This window comes from Aulonocara stuartgranti, assembly GCF_965226115.1.
Source record: "Aulonocara stuartgranti genome assembly, chromosome: 6".
NCBI lineage: Eukaryota > Metazoa > Chordata > Actinopteri > Cichliformes > Cichlidae > Aulonocara > Aulonocara stuartgranti.
In genome coordinates, this window is record NC_138944.1 from 39,400,536 (window position 1) to 39,425,067 (window position 24,532).

The following is a 24,532-nucleotide window of genomic DNA, read 5'->3' on the forward strand; positions in this document are numbered from 1 at the left end:
TCACATTTAAAACTGCTGTATTTAGTATTTAACTTTATGAATATTTTTTTTAATAAAACTAGATGAATAATTATGATAGATTGCTTATAAAATAAATTACATGAAATCCAGTTACAAAATTAGCTTTTTTAAAAAAAAAATGTTCCAAGAAGATCAAACAACAAACAGTATTGCCTTTAATCGACTATAACACAATAAACAAATACTAAATACTAAATACTAAACAATGGAATGCATAATTCATAATCTGTTTTTTCATCACACAAACTTATTAAATACATTTTTTCAACAAAAAGCAACTTTATACTGTTAGTTTACGATGCATAGTGAAGCATATTATGACGTGAGTTCTGTAATTTAGTGTTTTTATTTTTATCCTATAACACAAGTTAATCTCCACAAAATTTACAATGTGTATGTATGAAAAATCTGTCTTTATTTTAAAGTAATTTTAATAAACTGATGTCTATCAGCTCTCCAATAACTATCGTTAGTGCTTTGCTGTAATTCAAAGAATTTGTCCCAGGAATTCCTGCTCTAACTTATGGAAGTCTGCTTAATTAAGCAAAGTGAAAGTAGATAATCCTTCCAACCTACTTGACAAAAAAAATCTGCTATTATAAAGTGGAAACCAATCAATTCCACACCAATACTGAAGAACAGAGTGACAGAGTATATTTTTTCAATAAAAGGACAGAATTGTGGCACTGGACCCCTGCCTGCAGCTCCAGACCTTGCCCTTGATCAAATATGAGCCTCACAAATCAATTTTACACTTGATCGCAACCCCACGCCCTCCCTCTCACAGGCCCTCCCCTCCAATTAAGCGTACACATTAACATATATATGATATCAGTAGTAAACATCACTCAGTTGGTAATTCACAAGCGCCACTGGATAATAGGAGGGTTGAACACCTATTAACCCCAGCCAGCAGCAAAGAGGAGAGCTGGGAAATTCCCCAACCGTCTCCCAGAAGAGAGAGCAGGGGAGGCGGAGACAACAAAAGCCTTTGATGATACTGGAGAGGTTGTTGATGGAGGAAATGAAGTGATGTCACCGGTAAACTGTGTTTGCTGTGAGTGTGTGTGTCTGTGTGTGTATGTTTCTGAAATAACACCGAGGAACCCTTGGGACATCCATGCTTTTGTCTGTAGACACCCTTGTTTTATATGTGGCTGTAACTCAGAGGTCTAACAGTGTGCAAAGCTGATTGGAGGTAAAGCTGGTTCTGTGTAAGGTCCATAATCACAAATGACCATGAGAGCCAGTAGAATTAATTCAACTGACAATCAAAAGACGTCCTTAAATGCTCTTTAAGTGGCAGAACAAATGAACAAACAGTTAATCGCTTACTTGAGATCAAATCTGCTCAACTACTTTGAAAACAGCTTCTAACTGGTTCCTCCTGTAACAGGATGACTGCTCAGGGGTAAGGCCATCATGCAGTCCAGCAACCTTTATGGTTCTGCTTTGATTCACCAGGAACTATTAGGGAAACCTTTCAGCGCCTCCTGTGAAAGACACAGGGATAAACACAAACATTTATTAACATGTTCCACAGTCTTCCAGTTTGATTTTCTCATCCTGTGGACAACAACGTACAGGGATGCAGGTTTATTGTTAACTTTTGTAAGGTTTATTTAGTGAACATATCCAGCTGCAGCTCCACTGTGATCCTGAACTGGATAAGCACCTAAGAAAATGTGTCAATAAATGCACATACACTTACTATATTTATCCAAACAGACGGGACCAATAATGCTTCACTGAGTTAGAGACTTTAACGTCTCTTCTATGTAAGAATGTCTCGTGCTGATAGACCTGCAAACTTGACAACAAAGGTTTTTCAGACTGCATGTACTGTAGCTGTCGTCTATGTCAGCTCACACAGTTACATTCATGTCACACTTATTTCTGCTTTCCGATTTTATAACTATTACTTACATTTTGATTAGATACCTTGAATTTGTAAATGATCAGATTACATAATTGGAATACAATTCAATACAAGTCATGTATCCAATTCAAGGTCGCGGGAGGATGAAGCCTATCCCAGCTGATACAGGACAAAGACAGGCTGCCAGTTTATCGCAGGGCTAACACAATATGTGTAACAGAAAATCCACTTAAATGTTTGATATTTCTAATAATAATCATAATTATGACTATTATTTAAAGGTTTCTTTATAAATACATTTCGATTTTTTTAATAACCCCTAGAATATAAACCTGAGCTGTTTCAGATTCTGACCTCTGACCTCAGTGACCTGGCTGTGTCCTCACTGCAGCTCCTTCTTGGAAGTACGTCTGCTTCTTGTCTTCCCCCAGTGTTGACCGCCTGCCCTTGATATCACGTACTGTACCTGAGGAACAAAAAAGACAAGCACTTGCCTTCATTTAAGAAGTACATTCATACAGAGGTAATCTATGGAAACACACTAGTTCACCCTTTGGGAGAAATCAGTTCCTGTGAAACATTTCTGTAAATGAACATCATGTGGAGAATGAATGAAACGAGTTCTTCAGGTATCTCAGCAGACCCACACTGACAAATGAAACTTCTGTGGAAGAAGAATCTGGAATTTTTTTATTTCAAATCCAGTTAAACTATTAAGGATTAAGCAACAGTGCTCATCTTTGCTCTTCTGAAATCTGTGTTAAACAACAACAAACATAAATTAGTAACAAAAATACAGCTGAGTAGAGGCTTTACAAACCACCAGCAGCCATAATGCTAAATTTTAATCTTCAAATGTTTCTGAGCCGTCATCAACCTGTTTTTAACACAGAAAAGTCCCACAGTCAATGCAGCCTGACTCAATCCTAAATGTTCAGCACACAGAGACACAGAGGTACTGTTTAAAGTTTAGTGATAACCTGAGTCACTGATCATTTGCAGTATTACAGAGTCTGGCAGTCTTTGCATGATGTCCACGTCACTAAGTTTCTAGCTGACTCTCAGGTGTGACAGGTGTGTCATCAGGAAAGAGTAATAATAACCTGCATCCTGAGGTTTGTCATGCAGGATTAAAGGAGCCAGGCTTTGTTCACACAGCTAGGATTGTATTTTACACTGACCCTGGGTCAGTATAAGTATCATACAGTTTAAACGAAGCACTGAAACTTGCACATATTTATTACAGATGCACTGAAGCTAATCGAGATATTTGCTGTCAATCTGTGGCTGCGATTAAACACTTTACTAGAAACTTTATTAACTAGTAACTTCATCAGTCATGACAGAAGCTAATATTTCTGTGCTAACATCGTTTAAACAGTAACAGCTTTACTCCAATATAAGCTAACGTTTACACCGTAACTTTAAGCTAGCACCATAAAGACGGTAAAACACGTAATAACATCTACAAATGCATCTTAAAGCTGCTATATTAGCACTCGGTGTATTACTAACATGACCACATTAACATTATTGACACTCGCTGACTTTTAATAGTCATTCTATAAATGCTGTCCGTTTAAACGGTCTTATCTGTACACACTGCATATCCACCGGATTTCAGCCAGAGTGGATTCTGGAGTCTTCCACGCTCCTGTTAGTGATCCTCCATCTGGATGGATGATAACAACCTTCTGAACAATCTAGCAGGAGATGGTCCATATCTATGGGACTGATTTGTGCTAATAACGCCCATTGTATGGACTGATAACAGCCGAAGTGGGTGAATAAAGTCACCCAGTCGCTAGCTGTGCCATTACCCAGCATACACCACTCCCTCCATAAATGCAATAACCGATACAAAAGTAGTAGCCTATAATTAATATATCTGCTGTATCTGCTGTTTCTCAGGTAGTTGTTTACATTATATAATATAGTGTGTTCTGTATACGTCACTACAATGTGATTTTGGAAATGTATAAATATACGGACAACAGGCTCTTCCGCGGAAATCTCTTGTTGTCAATAAACAACGTTTAAGGAGCTCTATAGTATTCAATGAGAGGACCCACCACGTCAATTCTCGACGCGAGGGGGGTACCCTGCGCGTTGATAAGTGAAGCAGAGGGAGCCTGACCATGCGTCACACATTTGACGAGTTGGGAATGAGAACGTGTTGGTTTGTCACACCAACTCCGACAAACGTTTCTGGTTTTTCTTGGAATATTCTAGAATCCTTCCATATTCCAAAGAACGCTTGTTAGAAAACTGGTGATTCTTTAAAGTGGCTTTAGATATGAGAATACAAAGCTCTCTTCTTTTTTTTCATGTTTTCCACATCACTTTTTAAAAGTGAAGTGGACTCAGCTCAGGCTACTCATAAACAATAAAATTTCTGTTTGTTGGTAGGCTTTCACAACCCAGCATCAAGGGAACTTTGCTCAAAATTGTTTTAACATGTGTGGACATCTATTCTCCTTTATTCACATCAAGCAGTAAAAATTAGAATAGCACATATGTAAATGTGACAGGCAAAAACTTTGCGTCTGGTGTTAACAAATATTTGTTATTTTGTTTCTTGTCCAGAAAACAACAAGCATTTCAATACCAATTATAAATGCCTAGATCATTGATCAGATGTCAGTATCAGTGTTGGTCAAGTTACTTGAAAAGAGTAATCAGTAACTAATTACTGATTACTTCCCCCAAAAAGTAATCCCATTGCTTTACTGATTACTTATTTTCAAAAGTAATTAATTACTTAGTTACTTAGTTACCTTTTAAAAACACGATTTACAACCTGAATAGGTGATAAAGCGATAGATCTTTCAGCCCAATTCTACTTTTTCTACATAATCCATCATACAAAATGTAATCAAATGGAAAAGTCTCTTTTTAAAACTTGTTTTATTAGTTTTAACCTTTTAACTTTATGCATGAAGTAAAAATTTAATTATATGAAACATTCTCTGACTGGAAGAAATTTGTTTAATATTTAAACTTATTTTCTACACATTCCAGCACATAATTTTTTTTGTGTGTGTTTACACTCACTCTTTCAAATAGATGCAAGTAAAACACAGCAGAAAATAAATAAAATCAAAGACTAGTGGTCCTTTTGCTCTATTTTCACCTGTAAAGCAGGAGTGGGGTAGGCGGAGGTTTACCCTGGTGCAGGTGTGCAGCGGTCAGTGGAAGAATCCGCGAGTTTCTCTGTGAATTTCCCATTACGTCGTTGTGCACTCGGTGCTTGCTCGGAAGTTTAGGGTTTTTTTCGCTGTAAAAAGAAGTTTTCTTCCCACGCACAACGGACACTAATGTTTTTGTCACTTTTTATGGAATCAAACTTAAAGTAAGGTCAGTACTTCCACGCTTTAAACGCTGCACGCTCATACTCTCTCCCACAATCGATATATTATCCACTGTTGATCTGCACACAGCTGTTGTCACAAACGTCGCACTTGCTTACGTCACTGTTATGAGACATTCTCGCAAAAAATCACGGTTTTAGTAACGCAGTAACGCAGCATTCCTACGGGAAAGTAACGGTAATCTAATTACCGTTTTTGCAATAGTAATCCCTTACTTTACTCGTTTCTTGAAAAAAGTAATCGGATTACAGTAACGTGTTACAAGTAACGCGTTACTGCCCATCTCTGGTCAGTATACATATAAAGTTACATTTAAATCAATATACTTTTAAAACAAGTGCTTGAGCTCAAAAAGTTTTTGAATGCTACACGAAGTTAGCTATTGCACACAATTCAAGCTACACTGTAGGATGCACACTAATATGTGTTACTCTCCTCACCTCCTGCCATTATCTCACATTAGTCAAATTTAGACTTAGTTGATTGGTTGTAAGATGCATTATTTATGGGCGCCTTATCTGTTGTGGAGACCATTACTAAAAAGCCCATGCTTTTTAGTACAAGGACCAAAAATACAAGTATCTAACCACTTATCTTTAATGTTAGGCAGGTGGTTCTCTTCTGACATTGCCATAGTAATTTATAGTGCAGAGCTAATTATGAACAAGCCGCATTTGAAATAATTCAATTCAATTTCAATTCAATTTTACTTATATAACGCCAAATCACAACAACAGTTGCCTCAAGGTGCTTTGTATTGTAAGGCAGTTAGTAAAGTGTTAAAATTACAAAAGAATATTGGGAACAAAAGTCCTGCTCAGTATAACTATATAATATCAAGTAAGCACTATTTTATTTATACAGCGCCAAATCACAGCAACAGTCGCCTCAAGGCGCTTTGTATTGTAAGCTAGACCCTACAATAAAAGAGAGAAAAAACCCAACCCCCTATGAGCAAGCACTTTGGCGACAGTGGGAAGGAAAAACTCTCTTTTAACAGGAAGAAACCTCAGACGGAACCAGGCTCAGGGAGGGGCGGGGCCATCTGCTGCGACCGGTTGGGGTGAGAGAAAGAAGACAGGATATAAGACATGCCGTGGAAGAGAGACAGAGATTAATAACAAGTATGGTTTAATGCAGAGAGGTCTATTAACACATAGTGAGTGAAAAAGGTGATTGAAATGGAAAAACTCAATGCATCATGGGAGTCCCCCAGCAGCCTGTGCCTATTGCAGCATAACTAAGGGAGGATTCAGGGTCACCTGATCCAGCCCTAACTACATGCTTTAGCAAAAAGGAAAGTTTGAAGCCTAATCTTGAAAGTAGAGATAGTGTCTGTCTCCTGAATCCAAACTGGAAGCTGGTTCTACAGAAGAGGGGCCTGAAAACTGAAGGCTCTCCCTAACCATTCTACTTTTACTCCAGGAACAACAAATAATAGTTAAAAAGTATAAAAAGGGTTGACTACATTCAGTTCTCTCACAAAATGGCATTGATAGACAATGCTAAAGAATTCAGTATGCAGATCACGAAAGGATCTGTTGTGTCTGTACTGTCCTGTGTCATTCTGTTCTGTCTGGTGTTGCACTGTTTTTGCAGTTTTTGCCGATTGCACTTTATGTGGTCCTGTGTTGTTTGTCTGTTATATGTAGCACCACGGTCTTAGAGGAGCACTGTCTCACTTCATTGTGCACTGTACCACCACACATACCATACCATACTTAGGATTTAAGATGGCGCCGGTGAGGTCTCTTCAACGACGTAATCCGATAACAACCGATCTCTTTACCCGTCGGCTTCCCGTGGCTGTCATGCGCCCGGCTATTGCAGTTAATAATACAACAGCTTCTTGACATTTTTGTGTTTCTTTTTATCGCTGTGTGACTGATTTCAATTGAAAGCCTGCATGCGCTAGTACCTCTTGCCACGAGTTCCCAGAATCCTTTGCGGTTTTACCCCTGAATGACGTCACATTTTCAATCTCTATATAATATGCATGTTGAATTTTATATTTGGGGTGAAATATCAAGTCTTTTCAAGTAAATCGGTTCAAGTCCAATTCAAGTCCCAGGTCATTGGTGTAAAAGTCCAAGTCAAGTCACAAGTCTTAGAACATTTTTTCAAGTCAAGTCTAAAGTCATAAAATTAATGACTCGAGTTTGACTCGAGTCCAAGTCATGTGACTCGAGTCCACACCTCTGGGGAAGCGAGCCGGCGTCAGGAACAGGCTGAGAGCTCGTGCACACCGCACACCTCTGCCTAGCATCCTGCTCGCCAATCTCCAGTCACTGGAGAACAAGCTTGACGACCTCAGGGCCAGGATAAAGTTCCAGAGAGACATTCGGGACTGCAATCTCCTCTGCTTCACCGAGACATGGCTGAACCCAGCGGTGCCGGACCACGCCATCCAGCCGGCCGAGTTCTTCTCGGTTCACCGCATGGACAGGACACGGGACTCGGGGAAGTCAAGGGGAGGCGGCGTGTGTTTAATGGTGAACAACAACTGGTGCAACAGTGCGAACGTTGTTCCTCTCACACGCTCCTGCACACCAAATCTGGAACTACTGTCCATCATGTGTCGTCCTTTTTATCTACCTCGGGAATTTACATCGGCCATTGTAAGTGCCGTTTATATTCCACCACAAGCGGACACGGTCACCACCTTAAGCGAGCTGCATGAGGCACTCGCACAGCACCAGACACAACACCGGGACGCTGCGCTTATTGTGACGGGGGACTTTAATAGTGCCAACCTCAAACGCGCAGCGCCAAACTTTTATCAACACATCACCTGCCCCACCAGGGGTGAAAGGACACTGGACCACTGCTACACTACGGTCAAGGACGGCTACAAGGCACAATCCCGCCCTCCGTTTGGCAAATCCGATCACGCCACCATCTTCCTCATGCCAAAATACAAACAAAGGCTAAAACAGGAAGTTCCAGTTCAGAGGAAGATCGCGCGCTGGACGGATCAATCGGTGGCCGCGTTAAAGGACGCACTCGATCACGCAGACTGGGGCATGTTCAGAAACAGCTCCGATGATGATGTCAACGTGTTTACGGAAGCGGTTGTGGGATTCATCGGGAAACTAGCGGCTGATACCGTGGAGACAAAGACTATCACAACGTTTCCCAACCAGAAGCCGTGGGTGGATAAAACCATCCGCGACGCTCTGAGATCCCGCACCGCTGCCTACAACACGGGACTCACGACGGGGGACATGGACCCGTACAAAGCCGCGTCATATAACGTGCGGAGGGCGGTGAAAGAGGCGAAGCAGCGCTACGGGAGGAAACTAGAGTCACAACTCCAACAGAGTGACTCTAGGAGCCTGTGGCGGGGACTAAGGACAATAACGGACTATAAAGCACCAACAACCGGTATGACGAACGCGGCCGTGACTCTGGCAGACGAGCTGAACACTTTCTATGCTCGCTTCGAGGCTGCAGCTAAGGACTCCAACAATGCTAGTGTTAGCGGCGCTAACGGCTGCAGACAGGAAGATACTGCCAGCACCGGAAACGTGCTCGTCATCTCCGAGCATGAAGTAAGGAGAGCCTTCAAGAGAGTGAACACCAGGAAAGCAGCAGGACCAGACGGCTTCCCAGGTCGTATCCTAAGAGACTGCGCATACCAGCTAGCTCCTGTGTTCACTGAGATATTCAACATCTCTTTAGTCGGTGATCCCCACATGCTTCAAAGAGTCCATCATTGTTCCTGTCCCGAAGAAACCCCACCCTGCTTCTCTCAATGACTATCGCCCTGTAGCCCTCACCTCAGTAGTGATGAAGTGCTTTGAACGCCTGGTCAGAGACTTCATCATTTCTTCACTACCAGACACACTGGACCCACTACAGTTCGCTTACCGTCCAAATCGTTCCACAGACGATGCCATCTCTCATCTCCTCCACAGATCACTCACTCACTTGGACACTAGAAGGGGGAATTATGTTAAAATGCTCTTCATAGACTACAGCTCTGCATTTAACACCATAATTCCCTCCACACTCACCACCAAGCTGGAGCATCTGGGACTCAGCTCATCTATGTGTCAGTGGATCTCCAACTTCCTAACTGGCAGACCACAGGCAGTAAGGATGGGCGGACATGTCTCAGCCTCCACCACTCTCAGCACTGGAGCCCCCCAGGGGTGTGTTCTGAGCCCCCTGCTGTACTCTTTGTACACATATGACTGTGTGGCCACTACCAGCTCCACCACCATCATCAAGTTTGCTGACGACACCGTCGTGGTGGGCCTGATCTCTGATAACAACGAGACAGCCTACCTGAAGGAGATTAGGAATCTGGAGAACTGGTGCCAGAGGAACAACCTCCTTCTAAACGTCAGTAAGACAAAGGAGCTGATAGTGGACTTCAGCACTAAGCAGGAGAGGGACTACCAGACCCCCGTCATCAACGAGTGCCCAGTGGAGAGAGTGGACAGCTTCAAATACCTCGGAGTTCACATCATGCAGGACCTGTCATGGTCCTGTCACATCAACACCGTGGTGAAAAAGGTCCGACAGCGTCTCTACCACCTCAGACGCTTGAGAGACTTCCAACTGCCCTCCAAGGTGCTCAGGAACTTTTACTCGTGCACCATAGAGAGCATCCTGACGGGAAACATCTTAACCTGGTTCGGGAACAGCACCATGCAGGACAGACGAGCTCTACAGAGGGTTGTGCGGTCAGCTGAGCGCACCATCCGCTCCGAGCTCCCTGACCTGCACTCGATCTACAGCAGGCGGTGCTGGACCAAGGCCAGGAAGATCGTGAAGGACCTCAGCCATCCCAACAACAGACTGTTCTCTCTGTTGAGGTCAGGAAAGCGATTCCGCTCCCTGAAGACCAACACAGAGAGACTGAGGAGGAGCTTCTTCCCGCAGGCGATACGGTCTCTCAATCACACCACCACACAGTACTGACCCACACATATGGTTCTTACACACACACTGGACATTCTGGACATTGTTTTTGGATAACACTGGTCACTATATTCTTCATTTCCCGTTAATACTTGTACAGCTGCTGTTATTGTGTATATATTTATTTATATTTAGATTTCTTCATACATTCTTATATAGTTCTATATTGTGTATTTTGTTGTACAGTTATTTTATTTTCAACTTTAATTTATATATTTTATCTTATTCTTTCCCAGTTAAATTTACCCTTCATTCTAATTTGTGTTGTACAGTTATTTCATTTTTAACCTTAATTTATATTTTATTCCTTCCTAGTTAAATTTACCCTTTTTAACTTTTTCATATTTATTTCCTATCTTATTCATAGCCTTTTCCTTTTTTTTTTTTTTACGTCACGAGCAGTTGTCCAAGCATTTCACTACATATCGTATTGTGTATGACTGTATACGTGACAAATAAAATTTTGAATTTGAATTTGAATTAAGACCGGCGGGCCAGCTCTAATAGTAATTTGGTATGGCCTCGCGGGCCAAATGTAATTAGGCTGCGGGCCAAATTTGGCCCGCCGGCCAGAGTTTGACACCTATGTGCTAGATGATGTGAATGCAGCATTATGGACGATACCATTACCGAGAACAAGCTGATCTACACTAAGATGAACAAGCATATGAGTGTCCCACTCAGCACATGAGGGCGACCGTGGCTGTAACCGGAAGGTTGCCGGTTCGATCCTTGGGCTCTCTGTCCTGGTCGTTGTGTCCTTGGGCAAGACACGTCACCTACCGCCTACTGGTGTTGGCCAGAGGAGCCGATGGTGCGATATGGCAGCCTCGCTTCTGTCAGTCTGCCCCAGGGCAGCTGCGGCTACAACTGTAGCTTGCCTCCACCAGTGTGTGAATGTGAGAGTGAATGAATAGTGGAATTGTAAAAGCGCTATTTAAATGCAATCCATTATTATTATTATGAGTGGGGCACAGAAAATATCAGAGGCGCAAAACACCAGCTAGTGGTAGACCGAGTAGTTGCCCAAGGCTGCAAGACTAGGCTAACCAACCTGTGCACTGCCTGGATTGATTACAAGAAGGCCTATGACTCAGTGTCAAACACCTGTATCCTGAAGTGCCTAGAACTATACAGATCAACAGGACCCTAAGAGCCTTCATCAGGAACTTAATGGGGATGTGGCAGAAAAAACACTAGAGGCCAACCTCAAGCCCATAGCAAAAGTCACCATCAACTGGGGATCTACCAAGGAGATGCTCTGTCCCCACTGCTGTTCTTCATAGGCCTGAACCCCCTCTGTGAGATCATTAACAAGACTGGCTACGGATACCGACTACGGAATGGAGCAGTTGTCAGCCACCTCCTGTACATGGATGACATCAAGCTGTATGCCAAGAGTGAACGAGATCGATTCACTGCTCCACACCACCAGCATATACAACATGGAATGACGTTCGGACGGGAGAAGTGTAGTCGGATGATAACGAAGAGAGGGAAGGTAGTCAGAACTGAGGGGATCGATCTACCAGAAGGCAACATTGCAGACATAGAGGACAGCTACAAGTACCTGGGGATCCCACAGGCAAATGGGGACCATGAAGAGTTCGCTAAGATGCCTGCAACCACCTGCAGAGGGTCAGGCAAGTCCTAAGGAGTGAGCTGAACGGTAATGCCCCTGCACGGTATGTACCACCAGCAGATAGAGGAGGTGGCTGACATTCAGAAATCCTACCAGTGGCTGGACAAAGCTGGACTGAAAGACAGCACAGAGGCACTAATCATGGCAGCACAGGAACAAGCTCTGAGCACAAGATCCATAGAGGCTGGGGTCTATCACACCAGGCAAGGCCCCAGGTGCAGGTTGTGTAAAGATGCCCCTGAGACAATCCAGCACATCACAGCAGGGTGCAAGATGCTAGCTGGCAGGGCATACGTGGAACAAAGTGGCTGGAAGTAGCATACAGAAACATCTGTGCCGAGTATAACCTGGAAGTCCCATTGTCAAAATGGGAGATGCCCCCTAGGGTGGTGGAAAATGACTGAGCTAAGATCCTGTGGGACTTCCAGATACAGACGGACAAAATGGTGGTGGCTAACCAACCGGACATAGTGGTGGTAGACAAACAGAAGAAGACGGCCGTAGTGATCGATGTAGCGGTTCCGAATGACAGCAATATCAGGAAGAAGGAACACGATAAGCTGGAGAAATACCAAGGGCTCAGAGAAGAGCTCGAGAGGATGTGGAGGGTGAAGGTAACAGTCGTCCCGGTGGTAATTGGAGCACTAGGTGCAGTGACTCCCAAGCTAGGCGAGTGGCTCCAGCATATCCCGGGAACAACAGCAGAGATCTCGCTCTCTCTCTCTCTCTCTCTCTCTCTCTACACACACACACACACACACGCACACACACACGCACGCACGCACACACACACCATCTTATTACTGTATATATTTACACTTTTAAATACCCTAGAAACCACTATTAAGTGATAGTGATATGGTACCACAAGGTCTTTAAGATAAGATGGGGTCAGATTTTTCACGAACATGTTTATTATGTACCCCGCCTTTCGCCCTATGACAGCTGGGATAGGCTCCAGCGCCCCCCGCGAGCCTGAAAAGGATAAGCGGAAGCGAATGGATGGATGTTTATTATGGGAAGGATTTTAAATTCGATCCTGGAAGCTAATGAAGAGAAGCCAATATAGGCAAAATATGCTCTCACTTTCTAGCACCCTTCAGTACTCTTGTTGCATCACTTTGGATGAACTGAAGGCTTTTCAAATAATTTTTTAAGACAACCTGATAATAATGTTCATAGTCCAACCTAGAAGCAATAACTGCATGAACTATTTTTTGCAGGATCACCATGAGACAGGATGTTTTAAATTTTAGAGATATTGCACAAATTAAGGAAAGCAGTCCTGAATATTTTTTAATGTGCTCATTGAAGTCTGAATGTTCTGCTAGAGACAGACATTCTCTGTTTTTTAGATTAGGCTTAAAACTTTTAATTCCCTGAAAGTATATGAGTGAAGAGATGGTCTGTACATACATCACTCTGCATTTAATCATTAATCCAGTCTTACTGTTTTGGCTAATAGCCAATTGGACAGATACGTTTTGTAGCCTGTGGAAGCACCTTGTGTATAATCAGTGTAGTTCTTGCTCAGTGCTTTATGAATTATGTTTATTGGCTCCTAGGAAAATGCACAATTAGTAATAGGTCCGTGTGATGGTTAGTGGAGTAGGTGGACAGGAAGAAGGTGATAAAACAGCTGATGAAACAGACCAAAACAAAATAACTTGTATTTAACTTCTATTTAACCCTCACTTTTAACCTTTTGCCAGTTGCGATATTGGTGATTTAGAGAGTTTATCTACTTTTTTCTTTCTTACTTTCTTTCTTACTTCTAGATGAGACCTAAAAACTTCAGGATGGTAAGCAGCAGTGTTAGCATTTAGATGTTTCATCATTTACTTTTCTTGTTAACATATCAACATGACAACAATGCTGTTATCTTCTTTTCTCTGATTTCCAAGACTAATGCAGAAATGGGCTCGAATAGAGAAAACTAATGAGGTACATTTTCCCGATTTCCATGTTAATGTTTTGTTTGTGTCCATTGTTAGAGTTGACAATAAGAAGAAATGCTAATGAGGGGCTTCTAATCACATTGTCCTAATGGGAAGGCTATTTACACATCACAGAGGCTGTAGTAATTCACGTACCCCCTCCCTTAGAAACAAAGGACAAGGTCTTTGTCGGGATGATATGAATATTGGAGAGAGGAAAGGGTAAGTTACAACTTACGACACACATTATTTGTACTATTTCTATTCCGAACATTACTCTGTTTTTCACCATAATTTCTTCTGATTTGCATTATGAATGGTAAATGGATTGATTCTTATTTAGCGCTTTTCTACTCTTGCGGAGTACTCAAAGCGCTCTATACAACATGTCACATTCACCCAGTCTTAGTGCTTTCTAACTATATTCACACTCCGATGGATGCATCGGCAGCATTATGAGAACTTAGACTATAGTATACATCCAAAATGGTTATTGAAGAAATGTGCTGTAACGAGGACAGCATTGAGCAAAAGCAAAGACATGAAGAGAAACTATGACTTTTTGGGAGCAAAAGTCTAGCAGCTTTATTTGGTAAATGGACTGGTTTTTAAATAGCACTTTTCTACTCTTCTGAGCACTCAAAGCACTTTACTCAATGGGTTGTGCATTCACCCATTCGCCACCACCCGCAGCAATATGAGAACCTACACTACAGAGAACCTACACTACCGCCTGAACTACAGCCACCCCCAAATTTCAATTCCCAAATGTGGCGATGTCTCTCCCAGAGCAGCAGTTCAGTGACATCTATGTATATCTAGTAGGGAATTGCTCACCTTACACTTCTGCCAGGATAAAAGCTTTCAAAGGTTATACAGCTACATATATTTTTAATCTGGATGAGTAAATAATGGTGTGGTGTGAGAGGCAAAGAACAAGAAAATTGTTCATTGTAAATCTTATGGTTGACTGACTTGGCATTTACTGTGTCGCAGTAATGTTGTGTAATAACAGTTAAGTTGACCGAGTATTTTTCTAATGTCGTCCTACAAGTTAAATGAGCCACCGCTGACAGCCAGGGTTGCTGTGGAGAAGCACAGAGTAGTGCGATATGGTCTGTAAGCAGGGGCGGATCTAGAAGGGTGGCAAGCACCACCCTAAAATGATCCCTTGCCACCCCAAGTGCCACCCCAGTTTTCCATATGACAGTGTTGTTTATTAAAATAAGATAGCATTAACAGTTTGAGCCTAGTTACAGTCAACAGTGAATATAAATGCTAAAACTGAATATATTGCATAGTGTTTCCCCCCTCCACCATTAACAAATGGTTCAGCCCATAGCAGGACGGCTTTTTCCTTGTTTTCAGTAGCAAGTGATGTTTATGATTGTGCCAGAGCACATTTTGAACAGCACCATGGGAATTTCGCTTTTTGCACAGGTGGGTGGATGTTACACTCTGGAAATGGAAGGAAGGTGAGTGTTATTAACCCTCTGTGGTCCACGGACACGCTGCACCTCCAAATCACATGACTGATATCGAATGAGAGAGAGCGAGAGAGTTTTTAGATGTGGGAGATTTGTGACGTTTAGTGTGTATACTTAGTGTGTTCTGTTGTGTAGTCGTTTTGTTTTGTGTGTCAGTGAGGGCACTAATGAATGTCACAGAGGCACATTTGCAACGTAAACACTGTCACTAAGTAGAAAACCAGCGGAGTGATACACCTCCTGTTGTCAGGCCTGCAGGTTTATCCCTGTGCTGTTCTCATCTGTCTTTTGGCAGACAAACTTTTTTTTTACTGCCACACATCATTTGTGGGGCATCTTATTGCAACACCTGATTGTTCTCTCATTTTAGTTTTAGTAATATTTTTAAATGGTTGTACAAAATGAAAAAAACGGCAGGTGTATTGGCTGCATTTTTAGATAAATAGTTGTATATGTTTACAAAATGTACATTTTATATTTGCATTTCAAGTTGTAAAATTTTACTCAACATGTCTGTGGTTTTTTTACAGTAACAAAATACTACTAGGATTTTAAGTTCTTAGTAGTATTCTACTAAGAATACTACTAAGTGATTTCAGAATACTTAGTAGTATTCTGAAATCACAGATCTGAATCTGTGATTTCAGATCTGTAATCCTAATGCAGTATGTCAGTGAAAAAAACAACTAAATTCAGTTGAGCTGAAAAGAATGAAACCAAACAAGGCAAGGGGAACAAAACAAAATGAAACAATCTGAGGGTGAACTACAAGCATAAACTCAAAAGGAGTCAAAAATGGCCGGTTGTATTTCAGACCTCAGTGGGTTAATCCAACAAATCATGAAAATTAGGTTTAAATTTTTGTTCATGACAGTGCAGATTTCTGACATTTTGTGTCATTTAAGCTGTAACAATGTGATTGTTTTCTAACAAAAAACAGTGTGAAACTTAAGTTAGACTTGTGTTTGTAAATGAACCGCCCCATGTTGTGTAGCTTTCTGGATTTTATACTTGTTGGGCTACATATTTATTTATTATACAGGCTATACAGTACATAAGATCAAAACTCACGTTTTAAGTAACTAAAGTGTGTAATTATGTGGGCTACAGACAATAATATACAGACAATAATTAAGTTATAGACTATATTTATATGAAAAACGTGTATACTTACTGCATTTGAATTATTTTAACCATATGTAACCACCTGCATATGTGTTTGGAAAGAAAAAAGGCTTTGATTTTGCCACCCCATTTGATTTCTTTGCCACCCTCATGCCACCCTAAGAAAATTTCTCTAGATCCGCCCCTGTCTGTAAGGCAGGGTTAGGAGAGGTGTGCTCACATGTTAGTGCCATACTCAACACAATTCTGGCAGTTATAAATAAACTTTGATTAGTACATCTGATAGCACAGCAATCTGAGATTAAACTCAAAGATGTTGAGTTGATGGGTGGATGGCTGTGGACCAAAGCACTGCTTTTTCTCTCCAGATGGACCAGAACGTCAGACATGAAATCTATGGATATTTTCTTCATTGAGATGATGATTGTGTATTTTTTTTGTGAACACCAAGATAAAAATATTTGCTGCCATTTTAAATTTCCAAATTTTCCAAATGTCATGAATATTGTGAAGAGCCATGCAGTCTGTGCTGTCTGATAAGTTTCTGAATTTATCTTATTGGCTCCCAACTTTTTTAAGGGTGGTTTATAAAACATCAGAATTGTACTTTGATGTGAGAAATGTAGGGTAAAAACTGTGTGGTAAACACAGCTCTTAGTTGTTCACCTCTTTATTTTGTCACATTCATAGCATTTTTTACCTGAGCCTTGCAACCTTCAAAAAATAAAAAACGAAAGCCAAAACAATGCAGAAATGTCGGGGAGTTAACAACTATTCAGTGTGAAAAGGCATTATTAATCCATTGTGGCAGTAATTGTGAGACACAGGTGGATTTCTTATATATGTCTGCACACACTGTGGTTAAATGTGGTTTCTGCTTTCACTGCGTTCTTACTTTACCCTATTAGACACGCAGAGGATATATTTCACATATGGAAAAACATAATTTAACTGTTTTTAAAAAGTCAAATAGTTTACACTATTTCGATTTTGATAATATATTTTTTCATTGTTTTTACTACAGACTGCATATCGGCATAGTCCCCCATTAGGTTTTTAACTCTGCGTACTGAAGATTCAGCATTAATGTTTTGGGGCCTACCATGTTAGCTGTTAGTTTTTTTTTTGGAGAGGAGGTGATAATATTAGGGAGAATGAAGACTCAAGTTATCAAGTTAGCTAGTTATACTAGCTAGCAAGGATCAGTAGCAGGTGGCATTTATAAAGTGTAAAGTTGCACCTCAGATACATTTGCTAGTTTGTGTAAAGTAACAAGCTAGTAAAGTAATAGAATTTTACTCACTAAAACAGAAGCACAGACTTTAGGCAATTTGTATCACAGTGGAAGCTAAATTATAGGTTGCTTGATGCTTAAGCAATTAAACCTGTTACTTCAAATCCTAACTGCTGCCTTTCTGTAGAGAGCTTACATGTTCCCAATTGGGAGCCTGACTTCCTGCCATAGTCCAAACACCTTTATATTAGACTATATTAGCTAACAGAGCTGTGTTTTCTACTTCCAGCTATAATTACTAACCCATTTCATTGTCTTCCTCTTAAATCCAGAATCAAATTTAACCCTCTCAGGCCCAAATTAAGTTTTTTGCTGCTAATGCACAACCAAGTCCTGCAGTGGTACTTCTGAGTAAAAAAAACCTCATAAAATATGTATGTGGGGTAATCAGGTTGTTAGTTCTTAACTGTTGCAAATCTGCAATGTCTGCCTGGAGAAGGTTAAAAGTCTTATGACCACTTACGAGGTCTAGAATAATCAGACCCCATAATACTGTATCACCCCAATAGAGGACTTTGCTCTCAGCTTCCTGGGCTCCCTCTGTATTTGAATATTTTCTAAGTTAAATAATAAAAAAAAAAATCAATACAGAAATGTACAACTTCTGAAAATCTGTTGATTTATATACCTGTCCATTCATGGGGCTCTTTTACTTAAAGAAATATAAGATAATATAAATTAAAGCACAAGAGCAGAGTTTCAGTTTCAATATTATTGTCCATATAAATGCATTTACACCAAAATATCTGGTAATGTTAACAGTTATTAAACGGTGAAGAAACTGTACAAAAATTTAAGAATAGTGTGTCATGAAATTAAACTGCAACTATATGGATTATGGCAGGAGTGTAAAATTTGGTGTTTTTCCAGGAAGTAAACACTTGGCTTTCTAGCCCAACTAAAAATATTATTTGCTCTTTTAAAATTTGCAGGCTGTGAGTACTTAATACACTGTAACTAACATTACAATGTGCAAAAATTTGCGTACCATAAGCAAAACACAGATTTTGGTGAGTTTGGTCAGTACAGCCAACTATATCATTACCCCAGTGGTACACAAACATTTACAAAGGCCTGTAGCATACATTTTTTGCGGAAATGTCACATTAAGGGCAGAAATTGCTTCATGGCTTCTGAAGAGTACAGCAGGATAATAAGGTCCTGGGTGTGTTTGTTTGTGCCTTCGACCTGATCGGCATTCTGATGAGCAGGCACGTCTGCAGGACTAATTGGCCTCTTTAAATGGAAAAATGTCCAGTGAGCGTGACCCATCTATGAGTCAGTAACACCCCACCACCTCCATCACCGGTCTGTTTATCATCACTTTATGAAAACAAAGCCCTCCAATTAGCAGAAGGGCAGTCATGGAAATAATAATGACCATAAACTGAATGGTCATTGAATGGATTTAAAAAGTTGAAGTCAAACAATTGTGATTCACTTAAAAAGTAATTTATTTATAAATCCCTGGAGCTCTGTGCTTTGTTGCTGTACTGTTTATGTACCGGATTTATATATGTAGCCAAACTGGAATGTCAGCACTTAATTTTATAATATAATATAATATTAGCAATGATTTAATAATAATAATAATAATAATAATAATAATAATAATAATAATAATAATAATAATAATAATAATATCATAGTTCATTCAATATCAATAAGAGCAGTAATAGTTAAATCATAGTTAAAGCATTTTAATTCCAGCTACTTAGATGAATAACAGACAACGAGGAATCTTTTCATTAGCTTCATTTTTATTTTCTAGGGTTAAAAAAACAACCAACACACACACACACACACACACACACACACACACACACACACACACACACACACACACAGAGTTAAATTTCTTGTCTTAATTTGTTGATAAAAGTAAGACGAAAATAAGAACATATATTGAAGGTTTGCTAGTTATCATGTCATTTATTTATCCTGATAGAAGTCTCATTGACACTGTTTTTCTTCTTCTTGTGTTTTTTAACAGTGACCTGAGCAAAAAGACAGCAGATGTTACTAGAGGTATAGAAGCTTAATAATAATAATAATGTAATAATACATTTTATTTCATGGCGCCTTTCTAAAACCCAAGGTCACCTTACAAAGAGAAAAAGACAAAACAGTAGATTAAAATAGATTCTAATAAATTAAAATACAGAAACCAGCAAAATACAACCACGAACAACAAATTAAAAAAAACAAAAAAAAACCATGATATGACAGTAAGTAAAATCTGTATTAAAGCTAGTAATCCAGTTTAAACAAGTAGGTTTAGGGATGGGCATTCAGTCCCAACAGTAGGGCTGCCACGTTTGTACAAGGATGCCAGATGCTTAGGTAGGCCGGATATAAACCTATGTTTAACCAGAGTAGCGAAAGACCGCGGTGATCTGAAAATGATGTGCTGGGATTGTGCCGTTCTCGGCGGCTCTAGTAACCCTCGAGCTCTCGGCTATCTATCGAGCTGGTGGGTAACAGACGTCTCCGAATACGTCGAAGCACTTTTGCAAATATGCGATGTCTCGATAAACGGAGCAGATAGTTGCAGTTTACACACCCACATTCTCGCCTGAAAACATGTTAACAGTTTATTTTGTGACCCAGAAAGAGTAATTTTAAAACTTAGTAGCGGCCGCCATTGCCGGAAACTGGAGTTTGGCTGGGCCGCGCCATGAATCTTGGGATATGGTGGGCCACGAAGGACACACCCAACCAATCCTTAAAATTTGAAGAAAAGAAGGACGCATTTGTCGGCTACATTTTGAGGAGTCTACGAATTTGGACAGCCTTCGGCGCGTCGCTGTGGAGTAATTGGTCTACAAATGCGTCCCCAGGAGGATGAAGCCCATGAAGTTGAATCACAGTCTTTGCAAACTACTTTCCTGCCTTGATGGAAAAGAAAATGGACGTCAGACGATTTTTTTTGAGAAATGAGAGGGGCAATCCTTAAGTTGTGGTGGCTCTGCTTCTGGGTCAACACATAAAACAGGTAAACAAACTTAAATCCTGTATGTCTTTGAGATTCTATGAACATTGGGCAGATCATTCCCAACAGTCGTGTTTTAAACTCTTAAACATCAGCTGTTGCTTCTGTCTGCCTCTCCCCATTGATCTGTAGCTCCTCATCATCGCGGAGAGCTCACAGAAAGCTTTCTCCCAGCTGTAACTGGCGGCTTTGTTTTAGCAGCACCAGAACTTTCTGAAAAGCTCTGAAGCATGCTTGCTTGTATTTAAAAATGTGCGCAGCAGTAGTCGCTTGTTCTGTCATGCAGATACAGTTTTGCTCGCGTATCTGCTTCATTATCCGCTCAGATGAGCGCACTGCGTGGAAACAATGGGACACAGCAGCATCATGAACTCCAGCTATAGGGAGATTTTTCAGGAGGAAAACAGATAAATAAAAAAAACATTCATGTTATAACTATGAGATCTGGTCTGGCATTTAAAATTTCATTTTTTTTGTCCCCTTACTTCTTAGATCATCGAAGAGTTCAGACGCATCACCAGTTTCGTTGGTGGAGACATTCATGCTGAAACTTGATGAGTACACACCAGGTCTTTTGCAGCTTATGGGTGCCAAAGGAGGAGCTGTTGGTTCCGAGATAAGACCTCTGCTGGACACTTTGAATGATGTATGTTATTTGACTTTTTTCACAAATATGTAATTATGGAGGGCTGCAGTGGGTAGCAAGAAGGTCCTGGGTTCGAATCCTGGCCCAGGGTCTTTATGCATGGGGTTTGCATGTTCTCCCTGTGCATGTGTGGGTTCCCCCCAGGTATTCCGGCTTCCTCCCACAGTCAGAAAACAGGACTGTTAGGTAAATTGGTCTCTCCAAATTGTCCTTAGGTTTGAGTGTGTGTGTGCATGGTTGTTTATCCTGTCTGTCTCTATGTTGCCTTGTGATTGACTTTCCAGGGTGTACCCAGCCTCTCACCTGTTGAAAGCTGGAGATAGACATCAGCAGCCACGTTTTTGTTTTTAATTCAGTCTTAATGTAAGTAAATCACTTGACTTAGTCTCTTCACTAAATTGTATCTTCCTACAGACACAAAGCATTTAGAAGAAAAGGCACCTCCTTATCTGCTGCCTCATTAGCTGCCTCGGGGAAAGACAAGAAGATCTTTTACATGACTGCCAGGTATGTCATATTAATAACAGATTACTTATTAACTCAAGGGATCCTAATGTTCTTCTCTCCTGTCCTCTCCTATCCCCTGTTCTCCCCTTCTCCATTCATCTTCTGTCCGCTCCCCTTTTTAGATAAACTGAAATATATTGAAAAAGCATCTTAAATAAAATAAAAGAAAACATGTGTATGCTTTTTGTTTCTTTCTTTTTAACACGTAGGAATGTGAGGATTACACAGACAATAAGATGAAGGTGATCGTGATCCACAACATCATGGCTGAGGAGGATCCATCAGATGTGTCCATTGTGATTGAGGGAAACCAAGTGATGGAGGGATGTGGAAGCCGAACAAAGGCATGTGTACTGCTGATGGGACTGATATATGCCCTCAACCTCGAATATCTGAAGGAGCTGAAGAACTTTTCAAAAACTTTTTTTGGAACTTGACGGGGCCAAACTACTGAAAAAGGTCCCCGGCCTCAAACATAAGCTTGTGCAATGCACACACATTTCCCCTCTTGTTCCCAGAGGATCTTTTGTCCAGACATAGCTTGAGATATACACACCCAGCACGCCCCTGCGGGCGGTTTATCCTTCAAGCTCGGGTCCTCTACCAGAGGCCTGGGAGCTTGAGGGTCCTGCGCAGTATCTTAGCTGTTCCCAGGACTGCGCTCTTCTGGACAGAGATCTCCGATGTTGTTCCCGGGATCTGCTGGAGCCACTCGCCTAGCTTGGGAGTCACCGCACCTAGTGCTCCGATTACCACGGGGACGACCGTTACCTTCACCCTCCACATCCTCTCGAGCTCTTCTCTGAGCCCTTGGTATTTCTCCAGCTTCTCGTGTTCCTTCTTCCTGATGTTGCTGTCATTCGGAACCGCTACATCGATCACTACGGCCGTCTTCTTCTGTTTGTCTACCACCACTATGTCCGGTTGGTTAGCCACCACCATTTTGTCCGTCTGTATCTGGAAGTCCCACAGGATCTTAGCTCGGTCATTCTCCACCACCCTTGGGGGCATCTCCCATTTTGACCTCGGGACTTCCAGGTTATACTCGGCACAGATGTTCCTGTACACTATGCCGGCCACTTGGTTATGGCATTCCATGTATGCCTTGCCTGCTAGCATCTTGCACCCTGCTGTTATGTGCTGGATTGTCTCTGGGGCATCTTTACACAGCCTGCACCTGGGGTCTTGCCTGGTGTGATAGACCCCAGCCTCTATGGATCTTGTGCTCAGAGCTTGTTCTTGTGCTGCCATGATTAGTGCCTCTGTGCTGTCTTTCAGTCCAGCTTTGTCCAGCCACTGGTAGGATTTCTGGATATCAGCCACCTCCTCTATCTGCCGGTGGTACATACCGTGCAGGGGCTTGTCCTTCCATGATGGTTCCTCGTCTCCCTCCTCTTTCTTGGGTTTCTGTTGCCGGAGGTATTCACTGAGCACTTGGTCAGTTGGGGCCATCTTCCCAATGTATTCTTGGATGTTCGTTGTCTCATCCTGGACTGTGGTGCTGACACTCACCAGTCCCCGGCCCCCTTCCTTCCGCTTAGCGTACAGCCTCAGGGTGCTGGACTTGGGGTGAAACCCTCCATGCATGGTGAGGAGCTTTCTTGTCTTTATGTCAGTGGCTTCTATCTCCTCCTTTGGCCAGCCTATTACCCCAGCAGGGTACCTGATCACGGGCAGGGCGTACGTGTTGATGGCCCGGATCTTGTTCTTACCATTCAGCTGACTCCTCAGGACTTGCCTGACCCTCTGCAGGTACTTGGTGGTTGCAGCTTTTCTAGCGGCCTCTTCATGGTTCCCATTCGCCTGCGGGATCCCCAAGTACTTGTAACTGTCCTCTATGTCTGCAATGTTGCCTTCTGGTAGTTCAATCCCCTCAGTTCTGACTACCTTCCCTCTCTTTGTTACCATCCGACTACACTTCTCCAGTCCGAACGACATTCCAATGTCATTGCTGTATAGCCTGGTAGTGTGGATCAGTGAATCGATGTCTCGTTCACTCTTGGCATACAGCTTGATGTCATCCATGTACAGGAGGTGGCTGACAACTGCTCCGTTCCGTAGTCGGTATCCGTAGCCAGTCTTGTTAATGATCTCACTGAGGGGGTTCAGGCCTATGGAGAACAGCAGTGGGGACAGAGCATCTCCTTGGTAGATCCCGCACTTGATGGTGACTTGTGCTATGGGCTTGGAGTCGGCCTCTAGTGTTGTACGCCACATCCCCATTGAGTTCCTGATGAAGGCTCTTAGGGTCCCATTGATCTTGTACAATTCTAGGCATTCCAGTATCCAGCTGTGGGGCATTGAGTCATAGGCCTTCTTGTAATCAATCCAGGCAGTGCACAGGTTGGTCAGTCTGGTCTTGCAGTCTCAGCTGATTGTTCTGTCTACCAGTAGCTGGTGTTTTGCGCCTCTGGTATTCTTGCCTATTCCTTTCTGTGTCCCGCTCATGTATTGACCCATGTGCCTGTTCATCTTAGCCGATATGATGCCTGACAGGATGCATCAGCAGGGATGATGAGACAGAGTACCGGGCTGTGGTCGACTCCTTTGTCACGTGGTGTGAGCAGAATCATCTGCAGCTCAACGTGGCAAAGACCAAGGAACTGATCGTGGACTTCAGGAAGACCAGGAAACACTTGACCCCTGTTTCAATCCAGGGGGTCAGTGTTGACATTGTGGAGGACTATAAATACCTTGGAGTA

General features: G+C 41.8%; 2 long non-coding RNA genes across 2 annotated transcripts in view; one reads left to right on the forward strand and one right to left on the reverse strand.

Annotated features, from left to right (window-relative positions):
* Positions 1 to 834: 834 nt before the first annotated feature.
* Positions 835 to 24,532, reverse strand: part of LOC309709362 — a 121,364-nt gene continuing 97,666 nt past the window's right edge. Inside the window, exons 2-3 of the long non-coding RNA XR_014277483.1 lie at positions 2,255 to 2,366; positions 835 to 1,514 (exon numbers count right to left, since the gene is read on the reverse strand). This is a non-coding gene — a long non-coding RNA (uncharacterized lncRNA). The remainder of the gene's footprint in view (positions 1,515 to 2,254; positions 2,367 to 24,532) is intronic.
* On the forward strand, positions 15,167 to 21,913 carry LOC309709013. Its single transcript, XR_014277393.1, has 3 exons — positions 15,167 to 15,254; positions 21,170 to 21,323; positions 21,738 to 21,913. It is a non-coding gene; the product is annotated as an uncharacterized lncRNA (long non-coding RNA).